Source organism: Sceloporus occidentalis, unplaced genomic scaffold, assembly GCF_023333645.1.
Source record: "Sceloporus occidentalis isolate IW3139 unplaced genomic scaffold, rSceOcc1.0.p SCAF_469, whole genome shotgun sequence".
Taxonomy (NCBI): Eukaryota; Metazoa; Chordata; class Lepidosauria; order Squamata; family Phrynosomatidae; genus Sceloporus; species Sceloporus occidentalis.
This window is the reverse complement of record NW_028317449.1, coordinates 180,906-193,401: the sequence shown is the minus strand read 5'-3', so window position 1 is coordinate 193,401 and position 12,496 is coordinate 180,906.

The following is a 12,496-nucleotide window of genomic DNA, read 5'->3' as shown; positions in this document are numbered from 1 at the left end:
AATTGCAGTCTTTTAGCAAATGAAGTGAATAAACTTTTGCAGAAATCAGTCCCCCCCCCCCTTACTCTGAAGGTTTAACCCCATAAAAGTTGATTGGTTTATTTATTCTTAAGCCTAATTTTAATTTGTTGGTTTCATCGCCTTCCCGTTGCTCTGCGGAGGATGAAAGACCTGGTTCCATTTTTAATAAATCGGCTCGTTTGCCCACAGTCGTCTCATTTATTACCGTCTCCGCTCTGCCCCACCATACTAGACGTGTGATGTCGGAATTGTACGAATTTTAATACTACAGAAATTTGTCAATTTGTACGGATGTCTCGAAATAGAGAGGGCGCCGCAAAACAAACGAAAGCGAAGCAAAGAGCTCAGAATTGTGGTTTGAATTTTTTTTTTATCGCTCTCGCGGCTGCGTCTCCTTTAAATCCTAGTCTCCTCAGTTAGTACAACAAAGCATTTTGAATGCATAGCTGCCCGCATCTCCATTGTGAAAGGGTGCAGGAGTCTACTGATATACAGGCCACCTGGTGATAGGAAGAGATTCATAGAGGAACGCGCAGATCTTGGGACAGGACTAATCCTGGGGCACTTCAATGCCTGGATTGATGATACAGTTTCCCAACTGGGAAACGATCTGCTAAACGTGGTGGGTAGTCTTGGCTTCACACAAACTGTCACGTCTGCCACTCATAAAAGAGGCCACATACTCGACCTGGTGTTTCAACTTGAACTTGAAATCCCTGCTGTAAAAGTAAACCCAGTAATATGGTCAGATCATCCCTGCCTAAACTTCTCCATCTCCTCAGAGCTGACCAATCTTCCCCCGCCAAGGCTAGCCAAACGTTGCTCATTAAAGGGTTTGACGTCACCAATCTTTTTATCAAACCTCGACAGAATTACTGGGCACCTGCAAAGACCCCAACCTATTAGTCCAAGTAGTATATTAAGAGGGTGAGCTATACCTTGAACAGCCTTGCTCCGCTTCGCATTGAACCTGTCAAACCATGGAGCATGGTGGATGGTTTTTATGATACCGTCAGATAGGGTGACCATGGGTCCCGGATTGCCCGGGACAGTCCCGCAATGGGCAGCCTCAGTCCAGGACAATGCATTGGGAGGGAGAGTGGGGTAGATAGTGAGGAAGAGGGTTGTAAGAATATTGAAATAAAGAGTGAGATTGAGTGAGAGAATAAATGAATTAGTGTGTGGATGAGTTGTGTGAATGGGAGAGAGTATGAATTAATGTATGGATGAGTTTGAATGAGAGAGTATGAATTAATGTGTGGATTAATTGTCTGAATGAGAGAGTGAATTAATGCGTGGATGAATTGTCTGAATGAGAGAGTATGAATTAATGTGTGGATGAATTGTCTAAATGAGGGAGATAATGAATTAATGTGTGGATGAATTGAATGAGGGAGAGAAAGAATTTGCGAGAATGTGTTAATACATTTGTGTAAATGATTTGTGTGAGTGAGAGAATAAACAATTACCGTATTTGCTTGATTATAAGACGACCCTATAGGAAAAAAGTTTTACTAGTAAATAAGAATTCATGTCTATTTTTGTTTTGTTTTTAATTTCCTTTAATTTACCAATCTGCCACCAGTTATGCACATCTGCCCCCAGGCATGCCTTATACCCTCCTATATGCCACTCTGCCCCATATCATGGGACAGAGTGGCATATAGGGGGACACTTACATACCCAGACACTAATATACCCACCCAGACACTTACCTACCCACTGAGACACTTACCTACCCACTGAGACACTTCCCACCCAGACACTTACCTACCCACTCTGACACTTACCTACCCACCGAGACACTTACCTACCTACCCAGACACTAATATACCCACTCAGGCACTTCACTCACCGCGATGCCTCAGCAGGCGCTTGCTGCAGCTCCCACGGGATTTCCGCATGACGCTGTGTGACCCCGCTAGGCCCCGCCTCCTCCAGAAAATTGAAGAGGTCTACTGGATCCGCTCTGGGATGGCACAGTGCCGCCGGGTCCCGCTCCTGCAGCAATCTCCCCAACCGGCTCTGCTTCCCCGCAGTGGGCGGGCTATCCCGGGAGTAGGAAGGTACGCGCGTATGCAACCTCGGCTGCTGCCGGCACTTTTGCCGGCAGCAGCTGAGGTTACCGCACAGGAGGATCCAGGTCCCCTGCAGCGATGCGGGGGATCTGGATCTTAGTCTAATAGTCAGACCTCATTTGATATACGGTATGTGAATGAAAGTGTGAATCGGTGAGTGACTGTAAAAGTGTTTGTGTGTATCATAGATGTATAATTTATTTGTGGAAAGGCAAAAATGGCACAAGCAGGGTGTATATGCGACAAAGATGGCACAGGACGGACTGTTTAGAGACAAAGTTGACTCATGCTGGACTGTTTGGGGACAAAGATGGCAAGTCTTGTGTGTTATCTGGGTGCTGGTCAGGTTTTACGTGGGTGATGTGGCTGCCAGGGCTGGCTTTGGGGTGTGCAACCTGTGATCTATGCCTGTAATTTATGGGATTTTAGCTATACCTTTTAATGCTGAGTTTTTATGTGAATTCCAATTGATCTATACCTGCAAAGCTGGGTTTGTGTGTTATTCTGTAGATCCATATCTGCTATGCTTCCATACATTATTTATGTATATCTGCAAGTACAGGGTTTTTATGTCGTATTCAGTTGATCAATATCTGCAGTGCTGTTTCCATGTGTTTATTTGATCTATACCTTCAGTGCTGAGTTATATATATATATATATATATATATATATATATACATACACACATCTGTGTGTGTGATCTCATGGGCTTCATAGTGTGTCCCGGAATGGCAAATAAAATGTGGTCACCCAACCATCAGAATGCTGAAGAAAAAAAGCACAACCAGGATGACAAGCGTTCCTTCACCGAGCGCATTACCGACTACCCACTCACAATAACTAAGAAAAAATCTACTTTTCTGTCTCATGAAATCAGCCTTGCACACAACCGACCAGCCCAGCTCTTCCGCACCGTAGAAAGGCTCTGCCCGCATCCCTCCACAAACCTCACACGGTCCAAATGTGAAGATTTTGCAGCCTACTTTTGAGGTAAGATAGCTTCCCTCCAGACCTCTATTCCAGAAGGACAGCCAAAGGCATTACAGAGGTAAAAAAACGGGGGTTCAAATTCCCCCACCCTGTGGACAAGTTTTAACATTCTGGGCAAGGAAGAAATCGTCTCAATCTCACAAAACCTGCGACTTAGATCCTGGACCTGCATATCTCCTCCCTACATCAGAAACAGCAGGCCCAGTTTTTACAAAAATATCCAATGTTCTCTGAACGCCGGAGTTTTTCCAGACCTACTGAAAGAAGCAATCGTGAAACCTCTTCTAAAAGGGCCCGAAAAATCATTGAAAAATGTGTGTTAATGTAACCCATCTGTCAAATAATAATATCTTTGATTCTTTCCAGTCAGGCTTCAGAAAACGTCATAGCGATGAAGCTGCCCTGGTTCGCGTTCTGAATGACCTCCTGCTGGCAAGAGACAAGGGCGTCATTCAATCCTAATTCTTCTAGACCTGTCGGCAGCATTGGGCACCATTGGTCACCATTGGTCAGAAGATTCTTATTGAGCGGCTGCAACACCTATGCGGGCCGGGAGGCACAGTTCTAACATGGTTTAAATCTTTCGTCACTGAGGGTGTCATCAGGAATGTGTTCCTCACCTCCCACACCACCAACGTGTGGAGTACAACGATCCATTCTATCTCCCACTCTATTTGCCCTATACCTGCTGCCACTGGGGGCATCATCAGACACCATGGATTAAGATACCCCTGCTATGCAGATTACACGCAGCTCCACCTCTCCTTTACACCAGGAACTAAGGATCCAACATCTCCTTTCAACAGATGCTTAGCAGGTCTCTTAGAATGGATGCAGGCCAGCTGGTTAAAGGTAAATCCTGATTAAACAGAAGTCCTGTGGATCAGAGGACAAAGGATAACTGCGCCGATCCTAGGAAATACTAACACAACTGGCATAGAATCCGGGGGTTTAGAGCTACTCAGGTCAAGTGAAGTGCGAAATCTCGGAGTACTCCGTGACGGTGGTTTGTCACTTAAACGTCAAATCTCTACACAACAAAATGTGCCTTCTTCCACCTGAGGAATATGGCCAGGATAAAGCACCTAATCCCACCGGAGGATACGGCGCCCCAATCCATGCATTTGTGAATCTCGTCTGGATTATTGCGATGCTCTGTATGTAGGCCTCCCAGAAAAATATCTTCACAAACTGCAGTTGGCTCAGAATGCAGCAGCCAGACTATCAACAAATCAACCCTGCTCGTGCCATATTATTTTACCTATTTTACGGTCTCTCCATTGGCTTCCTATGCAATTCACTTTAAGATAGGCATTTTGTCATTTAAAGCCCTAAAGGACCAGGGACCCTGTTACCTGAAAGAGCTATTTACTCCCGACATCCCTGCTCGCCCCCTCCGATCCGCACATATGTCTCTTCTCTCATTACCCAAAGTGCGCACGAAATCCGGCTCCAGCGCGTTCTGTCACGCGGCTCCCACATTCTGGAACTCTCTACCGCTGTCAATCAGAGAGGCCCCATCTTTAGAGACTTTAAAAAAAAAACTTAAAACCCATCTTTTCTCCCAATCCTTCAGATAATTCACTCCTGTAAAGTACTTTGAGTCCCATTCTCTCTCGCGTCTATGTCTCTCATTCACTCTCGTGTCTATGTCTCTCTCTCTTCTGTCTATGTCTCTCTGTCTATATCTCTCTGTCTCTGTGTCCATGTCCCTCGTGTCTATGGCACTCTCACTCTCTCGTGTCTGTCTCTCTGTCTGTGTCTCTCTCACTTCTCCATCAACTGCTTCCGTGTGACCGTCTCCTTTCCTGCGGATCCGCTTCTCATCCCTCTTCTAGTCCTGTCTTAGTCCGCTTCGCCCTGTGTCGTTTTTCTCCATCCGCTTCTCTGTCAGCCGGGCCTCCCGGTGCACTTCTGTGAAAGGGTGGAGATCCTCTGGACACACCCTCCTCCCCTGATTGGTGGAACGGGGCAGCAGCTGGCCCCTTGGATCCACCCCTTTTGCAGAAGTGCACCCGGAGGCTGGAATAATGCCGATAGATTTGCAGAGAAAGAGAAGCGAATCAGCATCATTGTGGAGGCCGATACGGGGAGGGAGTTCTACGTAGACTTGCGCATTCGTCTTCGGGCGAACATGAAAACGAGCACGAAGAGGCCGTTTTTTTGTTCGTTCCGAAGACACGCCGAAGAGAATACAGTGCCGGCAAAACGTAGGAGAAGACGAAGACTCTTCGTGATCGTCTTCGTTTTTGCCGCGCAGCCGCCAAAATTTCAAACAGGAGTGAGCTGATCTCGTCTGTCCAATCAGCTCACTCTTGTGACGTCACGCTAAGGGTCTCGTCCAATGCCTGTGCTGCTGTTTTTTGAATTCTGAAGGCGCCTTTATAAGACCAGAGCTTGCCTGAGAGATCCATTCATTTTTCGCTGTGACTGCTTTGGCAACACTGCTGTGCTGCATCCGAGCGTTACAGAGAGATTGTTCTGTTCTGTGTGAGACTGGTAAGCCTTAGCCTGCCATTTCTCACAGTGTACTTCATCCTCACTTCAGTGCTACTTAATATAATTAATAATAATAATTTGATTAATTTAATTTTTTTTTTTTTTTTAATTTGTCATCAACTGTAGTGTAAGTGCTGTTGAGTTGACAGTGCACCCAGTGTCTCAGTGGCACTGGGGTGCCCTTGCCCTGGGCTGGCACTAGTGCCTATTGCCTGTCCTGCTTAAATAAATTAAATAGAATTCATAAATAACAATTTAATAGAGTCTATAATTTAATAGTTCATTATAATATTATATATAAATATATTTGTCAGTCATATATATATATACTATAGTATTCTAGTGTAGAGTGTACTGTAGACATTCATCTACTAGTGTCTAATTTAAAATCAGTAATATTAATTAATATTAATAATTGAATTCATTATAAAATTATATATATATTTGTCAGTTATAGTTAGTAATAGTATACTAGTGTAGAGTGTACTGTAGACATTCAAGACATCTGCTAGTGTCTAATCTAAAATCAGTAATATCAATAATTCTATAATTCTTTCTTATCTTAATAGTTAATTAAATTAGCTATAAATAAAAGTAATAATATTAATTAATTGCTACTAGCGTATAGTTCAGCTAATCTTATTAGTACTGGTGCTGCAGCTCTATAGTTTGTGCTTTGTTTTAGCAACAGCAAGAGACCAAGTCAATTTTTCTTAATTAATAATCTTTCATTTTATTTCATTTGTTTTGCTCACCTCAGTCCATCAGTGAAGTGAACTTGTTGGGCTAGTGAGTGCAGCCGCATAAGTGCTGTGTTTTTTTTTGATCAGCAAGCAGTGACGTTAACTGTTTTGCAAAGATTTTCTCATTTATTTTACATTTTATTTCAATTTTATTAAAAGTACCCTTAGTGTTTTGCTCACCTCAGTCCATCAGTGAAGTGAACTTGTTGGGCTAGTGAGTGCAGCCAGCAGTGAAGATAACCGTTTTGCTGTGACATTTTATTTTATTTCTAATTCTTTTCAAGAAAAATTGACTGTGACGAGCTGTACTAAGCAAAGCTTCAAGCTACTAGCTGTAGTACCAAAATAATTCTAATCTTCTTTAATCTTAATCTATAATATATTATAAATAATATATAACAATATAAATTCTAATTCATAATCTATAATATAAGTAATTCTAATTCTAAATTCTAATTCATAATCTATTATAATGAATTATTTCTAATCTATTAATATTATATAACTTAATATTAATTAATAAATCATATACTGAATCTGATTTAACCTCACTTTAGCTTAGTGGGTTTGAGAGCGTCTGCCTAGAGGTAGATTTATAGTAAGGAAATATAGCTAGTTATTAAATAGTTAATCTTGAGTTAATAATTTAAATAACTTTAGCACTTTGGCAGATTGCACACAACAGCACAGTGCAGTAGTGCATAGTTTTACTTTTTAAGCAGTAGCACTGAAGAGAACTTTCTCTAATTTTTTTGTCTTTAATTCGTTTTTCCTTTTTTATATTTTTTTTTTTTTTTTTTATAGTTTTTTAAACACTACACTACACTACACTACACACACAACACAACATTTGAAATGGATCCTCCTTTTGGGACTAAGGAGGGACAAGCTCCATCTACCACCACCACCAGCACCACCACAAGTTCTAAGATGCAGCCTTTGCGTCAGTCTAGTCGGCCAAGTAGGCCAAGCTCTCGCTTATCATTTGGGGAAGCATTGCTTGAAGGATCATCAAGTAAAGGAAAGGCACCAAAAGCAGGCAGTAGTAGTGCGGCTAGGCCCACAAGCTCTATGGTTTTTTACGGAAAGCCTAAAGCACCAGAAGCACGTTCAAAGTTAAAGGGTAGCACAAGTAGTACCAGCCCAGTGACTAAAAAGAAGTGCCTTTTGCCCCAAGCAGCATCTTCCCCATCCACAAGCAGCATGCAAGGTACCAAGCAGAGCCAAATTAGCAGCAAGACTCAGAGGGGTCCCAAACCAAAGCGATCTAATTCCTTTGTAGAGAAAACCACCACCCCCACCGCCTCTACCACCACTAGTGCTGCGCCTACTGTTCCCACTGGTACCGCCACGCCATGTCCTCCTAGTACCTCTAGCAAGCCACCAAGTCCTTACAAAATTTTTGTAAAGACAGTTAGAGAGAGGGCTACACATAGTGGAACTCCACCTAGCGAGGTAGCAGAGGAGCCTGAGACTGAGAGGCCAAGTGCAGAGTCTATTCTTCCTGCTCGCACTACTACTAGTCACGAGTCTCACGACGATATCAGTCTTAGCTCCAGCCTAGCAGGAATTCCATTCGATCTGGCTAATGAAGAGCTAGACTATGAGCCAGAGGAAGTAGAGGAGATGAGTGGTCAGGAATCAGATTCCTCAGGGAGCAGTGTCCAAATGACTAGTGCACAATTTTCCCCTGAGCCTCCACCTTCTCCGCTACGATCATCACCATCACCACCACCAGCAGCAGCAGCAGCAAAACCTAGCAAATCTAAAGCAATTAGCAGTCCCACTATGGCCAGTACTGTTACCACCAGTCCCACCACCACTAGTTCTGCCTCTGTTCATCCACCCCGAGCAGTAGGAGCAGCACCCAAGTCACACTCCAAGGCTATGCGCGCCCCAGTTTGGGAGCACTTTGAAAATGTTGAAGAAGGGCGCTATGGAAAGTGCAAGCATTGTGGGAAGCTAATAAGCAGTGGGAAAGTGTCTGGCCATTTTACCAGTGCTAGCATGAAGCATCACCTCAGCACTCAACACAACGCTGTGCTATTGGGAAAAGATGCAGAAGTAAAACTTAGTGCAGGCAGCATAGCTGGTGGCCGTGGAAAAACCCCAACAGCTTCTTCTTCTGAGCCAATAGCAGCAGCAGCAGCTAGTGCTGGCAGCCAGAGACCAAGGCAGGTTGGAGCACTGCATGTCCAGCCCACCCTGGAACAATTTGTGGCATTCCAATCCAAAAGGTCAATGCCCAAACAGCAGGCCAATAAAGTAACGCGACTGATTGGTCAGTTCATTGCTGTTGGAGGGGCATCCTTCTCTATGATCGAAGGGGAGCCTTTCAAACAATTGATGGCGGCTGTGGCTCCACAATATACAGTTCCGTCACGTTCCACTTTCAGCAGGAACATTGTCCCCTCATTGTATCGGTCCTGTGTTGCAGCAGCGAAAGAGGAGCTTTCCAAGGCTGCTGGTCAGTCTGTTCATTTCACTACAGATTTGTGGAGTGCACCTAGCGGCCAGCATGCCTTTCTTTCTTTGACAGCACCCTGGTGGCAGCCCGGTGTGTCTAAGGAAGCTGCTGCAGCAGGCTACCGATCTTTCCTTCTCCATGCAGAAGTGATGGATGAAAAGCACACTTCCCAAAATATTCTGCATGCAATGAGGAAAATGTTTAGCCTTTGGGTGGGAGCAGAGGCGGGCACCAATGTTGAAGTTGGTTTTGTGGTAACTGACGGAGGTGCCAATATGGTGAAAGCGCTGCGAGATGGTCATTTTGTTGGTGTGCGCTGTGCAGCCCACATCATCCATCTTGTAGTGAAGGCAGCAATGTCAGAAGGAACTAATGTGGCAGCAGTAGTTCTGTCCCGCTGCAGAATGATCGCTGGGCACTTTCACCATAGTGTTAAGGCTAGCCAACTTTTGAGGGAAGAGCAAGAGAGGTCAGGTCTTCCCGTACACTGCCTACGCCAGGATGTCAGTACACGGTGGAACTCCACGTTAGACATGCTGGAGAGGATTTTGGAGCAGCAGAGGGCAATCCATAATCTTGCCTCAGAGCACAATATTGGGATTACCTCTCCATTGAATAGGGAGGATTGGACAGTGATCGCCCAGCTAGTGGCAGTCCTTAAACCATTCAGGGATGCCACAGAAAATTTAAGCTCAAACACTGCCAGTCTGGCCCAGGTAATCCCAGTGTTCTCCCATCTAGGCAGCAAGATGGATGCGTTCCTTGGAAACCGTGAGGCTGTTCAAGGTGGCACTCTACATCCTGACGTAGCAGCCATAGCCAGGAAGCTGAAGGATCTGCTAAAAGTACACCTTCGCAAACGCATGGAAGAGAGTCCCGAAATGATGCTAGCGTGCCTTTGCGATCCAAGAATTATGGGAAAGCTAGCTTTGAAATTTAATGTTCTCAGTAGCTACCGGGAGCAATTGGTCAACAAGGTGCGTGACTGGCAGCGTAAAATGGGAATGCTGTCCGAGGAGGGAGAGGTGCAGGAGGAGGAAGAGATGATGTGGTCTGCCACTCCTAGCAGCAGTATCATCAGCAGCGCCACAAGCAGCACAACACAGCTGAGTGGAGCAGCTGCGTTTTGGGAAGAGGCACTTGGGAGTATAGTTGGACCATCTGACAGAGCTAGCAGCAGAAAGGAGAGTAGTGCTGCTGAAATGGTCAAACTTTACCTCTGTGAAGTTCCTTCTGCGCCTAATGTTGATCCTTTTAGCTTCTGGGATGAAAAGAAGAGTGTGTGGGCTGCACTCTCATGGGTTGCGCAGCAGCTACTATCATGTCCGCCAACCACTGTTCAAAGTGAGCGCGTGTTTTCTATGACTGGAAACATACTGAGTCCACAGCGCTCACACATGGCACCTCATCTGATGGAGCAGATTGCCTTTCTTAAATTCAATCTGCCCAAGTTGGGTTACCCAGCTCTTAGCTTGGAAAGTTAATTTTTTTTCTCTGTAATGTTTAAGGTAGTTTCTCCCCCTGGTTGCACGTGTTTGTGGTGTGGCAATGTCTGCTACCTCCGCCGGTGTAGCCAATTTACGCTAGGGCCTAGTGTCTGAGTTCTGGAAGTCCGCTCCCAAACGCCATGGACTGACAGACTTTCATGCTTTGCCCTGGGGTGAAACAGGTGAGCGGGTCGTCAATTGCCCACTCATTCACCTTTTTCCTTTTCCAACGCTGCTGCTGGTGGTGGTGCCAGTATCTTTTGCCAGTTCGCTTCCTGGCTGAAATCATGCCTCAGATGTCCCTAATGGAAAGGGTAGTTTCTCCCCCCTGGTTGCACTTGCTGCGGTGTGGCAATGCCTGCTACCTCCGCCGGTGTAGCCAATTTACGCTAGGGCCTAGTGTCTGAGTTCTGGAAGTCTGCTGCCAAACGCCAAGGACTGACAGTCTTCGGATGCTTTGCCCTAGGGTGAAACAGGTGAGCGGGTCGCCAATTGCCCACTCATTCGCCTTTCCCATTTCCTTTTCCTTTTCCATTTCATTATTTTCCTTCTGATACACAACCAACCAAACATAACACACACAATAACACAAATAACACAGTGACATAACACATAACACACAACACATATAACACACAGTGACAACACACATAACACACATAACACATACACGTACAATGCACAAATCACAAGGACCTTTCCTCTTGTTATTTGTCCTGGCCTTCACTTCTACACTCACTAGCATTAACGCTATAACTCACACTTCATACTATAACATTTTTCCATCCACATACCTGCCAACAGACCCAACTTTTTCAGGGACAGTCCTGCTTTTTTCCAGTCCTGTCCCATCTAATTTAGCTATCTAGGTATGCAAATACACGTTGGTAGTTATAGCTCGGTAGGTAGCACTAGTATAAACATTAAATAAATATAATAAAGTACTAAATAATAAATCTAACTTTAAAATACATTTAAATAAACCCCTTAATTTTTTAAAACCCATTAAAATTAAAATTAAATTATTATTTAGACATAATACATCTTTAACCAAACCAGTGCACTGCTACTAATCTTAAACATAACCGTACATTAACCCTAAGCTATTTTTTAGTTCTTGTCCAACATTTTTCCATCCGCATACCTGCCAACACACCCAAGATTTTGGTGGACAGTCCTGTTTTTTTCCAGTCCTGTCCAGTAAAAGTTGGGTTGTTGCAAAGTATGCCATTGTGAATAGGTAGCAAATGTTAGGCATGTATTACAAGTGGTCCAAAATCAATTTAAAAATGTAAAATAATCCCTATTCTTTTATTAAACATCTATGGATGATGATCTTGTGTATGATAAACGGAGGCCAAATTCCTTGGAGCATTTGTCTCTAGGTCATTTTGTGTACAGTACACCTCAGTACGTGTGTGCAACTCTATTGGTCGTTTCGGCAGGGGGCTGGCCTGCCATCAACGAATGAAGTGCGTTCTGCAATTCACTCGTTGATGCCAGACCAGCCCCCTGCCGAAACGACCAATAGAGTTGCACACACGTTCCTTCACGGCAGCTGCTGCTGCTCCGATGTGTTGTTAACCCCGTATTAACCCCTGCTAGGCAACCGGGAAGGAAACGAAGATTAAACGAGCACGAAGAATGTCCGCGAATATTCGCCCGAAGAGAAGACAGGAACGGGCGAATATTCGCGGAATACGAAGGTTTTTTCCCCCCCAAAGACGAACACGAAGACGAACACGAAGAGCCCCCTGGTGCCCAAGTCTAGTTCTAGAGACGGGCAGCTATCTCCTACATGGAAACCGAGATTAAGGTCCTGGTTCCCGTGACAACCTGATATATAATTACAATTTTCATACAGAATGCAAACAAATGCAAAAAGTGTTTCTGAAAGTAAGTTTAATAGCGTTGGGGAGGGCAGTTAGTTGGGGTGGGAGGCTTTGCTCTTGGTAGACAGTATTACCTGGGGTGATCAGCAAATGCAGGCGGCGGCGGTCAGGACCATGGTGGGTCTTGAGATTTGCGGCATCAGTCAGGACTCCGGTGGGTCTTGGGATTTGCGGCATCAGTCAGGACTCCGGTGGGTCTCGGGATTTGTGCCGGTGGACAGGACCACGGTGTGACAGGGCCAGGCTCACACAACGAACCACTTTGTCTAAACTGCCCCCAGACAACCCGAGTGCCACGAAAATGTCTGTCTCTGCCCA